This window comes from Trichosurus vulpecula, chromosome 8 (genome assembly GCF_011100635.1).
Source record: "Trichosurus vulpecula isolate mTriVul1 chromosome 8, mTriVul1.pri, whole genome shotgun sequence".
Classification (NCBI taxonomy): Eukaryota; Metazoa; Chordata; class Mammalia; order Diprotodontia; family Phalangeridae; genus Trichosurus; species Trichosurus vulpecula.
The window spans coordinates 70813514-70818617 of record NC_050580.1 but is presented as its reverse complement, the minus strand read 5'-3'; positions in this window follow the sequence as shown (position 1 = coordinate 70818617).

Here is a 5104-nt window from a genome sequence, read left to right as displayed (position 1 = left end):
CATAACTGCGTTGTCCCTTCCCATCCTCCATATGGACCATTTGGGAAGCCAACCTACCCAAACCTTGGAGTTTGGACTCTGGTTTCCACTCCAAGACAAAGCCTGATTCAACTGGATTCAGCACTCATGGAAAATTATTCAAACCACTTAACACCTCCACTTCCTAATCTCTGCTCCACTCCCTACTCCCTCTCTCCCCTTTCCAATTTCCTTCATCAGCGTTTCTAAATCGTTGTTAAAAGCCATCTGTGAGGCCTCCATGAAGACAAGCCTTTTACGCACACAAGAACAACCTTGTTTTACTAAAATGAGATGAGCAGTGATAAATATTAATGGGTTTTTTTTTTTTGCCTCTGAAGAGTAAGAAATGCTTAAGATCAATGAAAATATTGTGAGAAATCCATTAATGACAACAGTGTTTAGCGAGACACCCCTTTCCAGGCCTAGAGAATTTTGTGCATGAGGTGCGTTCCATGGGGTGGCCTGAGGAAAGATGGGCTCACAACCCATGTGTACTGGAAAGAATAAAGAGGACTGCTGAGGAGGTACGCAGTGAAATGCCTGGTGGATGGATGTTTGAATGAAGTATAAATGTAGAGTACTGACCGACTAAACTCTTTCTTAGACAAACAATTTTACACTTTGTACTCCAAGTTAATTCGACTCATTCAGGCTCTTTAGTGGAATGCCCTATGGTAAATTCAATTTTTCAAAGTATGTCTCATCCCTAATGTTCTCATCAGAATCCTTAGAAAACACACTTTTAGCAACGAACACAGCATAAATCTGCAGATGTTGCATTCCCAACAAATGAGAACTCTGTTTTGAAGATAAGGTTTTAATCCTAGCAGAGACCATCAAACTACCAAGTCAGAGCTTCAGATCACTGGCCGTGATCTGTAGCAATGATAGGTTCTGAACTGAAAAGCTTCATTTGTACTACCAAGGAGGAAGTGTATCAGAACACCATCTCTCAGTGGGATTATAGAAGCTTAGTCCAAAGGTACAAACGACTTTTTTTTTCTCATGTACACTATCATTTACTCTGGTCCCCTTTTAGAAATGGGCTTCCAAACCCAACCTTCCCCCCTTGAAAGCTGGTATATTGTAGACTTAGTGCCCTCATGTGTAAACAATAAAAGGAAAATGTTTGGACAAGTTCTGTTCTGTATTCTTTTATATCAGCCCAGGTCCCACTTAGACTTCGAAAACAATGTTCATTATTTCTCTTCATTAGCCAGCTAATTTCCCCATAAGCATCATGGTCCCAGAAAAGGTCAGTTTTTAACCATAGGATTCTTATTGGCACATCTTGCAGCTGCTTGCAGGTTTTCATTTTAGAAGAAGGGACCAAATGGAAGTTGGTTACACTCCTTTTCCTTATCTGTCCCCACCAAGTGTAAACAATAAACACAACTGAAAATGTCATCCCCCATCTTGGTTATGACAGAATTAAGTCGTTACATAGTTAGTCTTAGGGATGGGGAACATAAGCAGTATAACCCTTACCCTCCCTCAGACTTGTGAGACCCACCACACCTTCAGGCTGCCCTGGAGGCAGGGTTCCTTCCTTATACATAAAGAAATAGAACCAGAAGTTATGGCGGTTGATGCTTCAGAGTTGAGAGAAAATAAATTGCTCAGGAAATTGCTTTGTTAAGCTTTGTTCTTTAATAAGCCAGGAGTTATTTGTTCATAAAGCTGGTTTTGTACAGCCATACAGGATATATTTAAGAAATGACAGAAATTGCACTTTACACATATGAGGCCTTGTTCCCCAAAGGAGGGAAAATAAAGGAAATCTACTGACATGGAATTAGAAAGTCCCTGTTGACTGCATCATGAACATAATCCAGCTCTGTGGCCAAGGTAAATCATTCTGTATATGTGTGCTTGTGTGTGTGTACATATATATGTACATATAAACACACACATAAGCACACATATACACACACATATATACACATATATATGCATATATATTTTTTATTTTTATTTTTATTTTATAGAGTATGACACAGGATAATATATCCCTTTACAATATATACTTTGTTGTTTTAATTTACACTCAGCATACTTATTATAAATTACTTTAAAAATCCATTAAAAATAATATAATAATCCACAGTCCGTGCCCTTTCCCATGGTAACTACAATCACTTGGTACAAAGAGTGTATCTTAGTATGTGAAAGCCTATTTCTGACCTACCTAAGAGAGGACCGGAAAATAGGCATTGACAGTTAAACACAGAGAGGGAAATTAACAGACTTCTGGAACCTTTGTTCAAAACAGTCACAACAAACAGACCAAACTGACCCAGGCAAATCTGTTCTTATTAAGACCATTTCCCTGTTCCCTTAAAAGACCTATTCAAAGTGGGGATGGTGATGGTAGTGGGATCATTCTAGTCAAAAGAAGCCACGTGAATGTTTGGAAGCAAGGGAAACCAGAGGACTGAATGCCCAAACTCGAACTTACATCACCTAAGGAACGCTCTCCTGGGCTGGGGGGTAGGAGGGAGATGCAAAGGGAGCAGAAATTCTGAAAAATGGAAATAGCAGCGGATGTTCAAAACTTTAAAATGAGGCGGGATGTGTAAAGAACTTGCTGAGTAACCAGTGAAAAGAAATATCCTATTCTGAATCTTGAGCCTAATCTAAAACTGCACTGGCTATGAAAACATTCTGAGAACACTGTATATTTTACTTCTGTTTTCCCAGACTGCTGGGAAAAAGGAAAAAACACTTCACACATGGTTTATTTTAAGCTAAATGGGATGGCAGAATTGGAATGGACTCTTTCTCATCTGTTTTCACAGCATTCATGTCCTACCTCCATTACCAGTGAGAACAAGGTTTAACTTTTAAGTCGGGGGTTGGGTGGTGGTGGTAAGAACAGAAGAGCAGCCCTCCAACCTGTTGGCAAAGTTCTCACCACTGTTTCCTCTGGGGTGTAAGAGGGAGCTGGGTGGCTCTGTCAGTCTCTAAAGCTGTAAAGTACCTGCAGGTAGCAACAAAGTTAAAAAACAAAACAAAACAGAATTGGTATCGAAATGTAATCTTCCTTCCTTTACTTCTTTAGGAGTCCATTAGTACAGTGGTTAAAATGGGAGGAATAGGTATACCAAATGCTCTAAAATTCTGCTTGGATAGTAAATAGGTTATAACTTGAAAATGTCACCCCTCAGAGCCATGCCTGAAGTTATATGACTATAGTTAGTTTATTTCAGTTTGTCAATCTGGAAATCGATCATATAGCCGCTCCACTACATTTTTCCCCAAGCTTCCTAAGCATGAGAGAAAGCCAGTGCATGTTGGTGGAGGAGCTGATGTTGACTGATCTCACATATCAACTACAATGCTGGGATAGAGTTTAAAATCTGGGCTCCTAATTGGGGAAAAGAGGTGGTATGTGTGAAGTCTGCCAAGATCATGGGGTTTACATTTTCACCCAACAGTGAACCTGCTATGCAACTACACTAAAGAAAGAAATCCTTTCAGGATTATAAACAGAGTAATAAGAATGAATCATTAAAGAAAAAAAAATACAGGACCATGTATTACTGAGATAGACAATATTTTCCAATGATAATGATCTTAAAATGAAATTTCAATTTAATTTTGCCTAATTAATGACTTCTCAATTAAAAAGTGGAAACAAATTTGAAACCAGGTCCTATTTATTACTGAAGAATTTAAAAAAGTCTAAGTAGTTATGGCATCGCTAATAGTACACTTCTTTGATGGCCAACAGTGTCTTTCCTAGGGAAGATTCTATGTTCCCCTACTTTCCACTCTCTCAAACACCACTCCCTAACTAATAATTCTAGTTAATTATAAAATGACTAGAAATCCATGAATATGTCAACTGTAGAATCGGTTTTATTTTATTTGATCCAAAAATGAAGATTGAGATCCCTGGGAAAAAATTTTAAGTTCCCTTATTTGCCATTAACCTCTTCTTATAAAAGTGACCTATGTGATATTTTTGTGTAAAATATAAATCTTCTAAAGAAACAGTTTTAGATGGGAAACATGTTGGAATGTCAGTCCCAGGTGATTACTCAAGGTCTAGAAGGAGTAATAAAATACAGTTAGTAACTCTCTCTCCAGCACCCAGCTCATCAAGGAGTCCAACGTTTATAGGGCTTACAAGAGGAGAAGAAAGAGTCAGCTGAGGTTGGCTCAGGAGGAAAGCGGGTCATTTTTCTCATTTGAAAAGGCTCCCAAATTTGTTTCCATAGAACCTGATAAGAAAGGGTAAATGATGCTTGCAGCTCCCCCCACCCCAGCCATTACACAAGAAGAATTTGTTGTTCCCCATCCACCTATCCCTAAGCCCAGTTCCAAGAGATTTTGAAAAATTCAGACTTTAAAAATTGTTTTTCTAAGGGGATCAAATCTAAAATTCAGTCATATCGTTATCATACTCTGGAGTCTGAAGTCTTCCTATCCCTAGCAGAAACTCTGAAGGGCATGGGAGAATAGCTAGCCAGGAAGTTTACTGTTACCTGTAGCTACCACATGGAATGATGCCTTATGCCTGTTGGTCCAAAAATGTGTAATCTTTGTTGCACAGCTTATGCATAGTCCACCAATGCTATGTTAGTTTTAAATGGTGGTCACACAGAATGCTGTGTAATGTGAGAGACTTGGTCTCCCACTAGGTCTTAATATTCAGTTCATATAAGTATTATAACGGTGCTGACTAATGACACGTCACAAGGCAATTATTAGGAATAAACCAACCCAGACATCAGGTATAAATGGCAAATTCTCAGAACAGTGCATATGGTAGTTAGTCAAATTGCATTAGGAACTTCAAAAAGACCATTTTCACATGTCTCAAGAAAGGGTGTCACAGTTCAGTTAGGCGAGCACACCTTTATTTCTCATACATTATAAATAGCAAAGACAAGTTTCATAATCTCACAAATGCTAAGAAGCTTAGGATGAGAGCTCATCATGAGGAGTATGGGGACGCCCTGTGGTGAAAAATAATGGCATTACCTTCCCCAAACACATGTATGAGAGATTCTTGTCTTTAATTCTGATGGCCCATGGTTTCTCCCCTGCTCTTCTCTGTGGGAAAACATTCCATGGT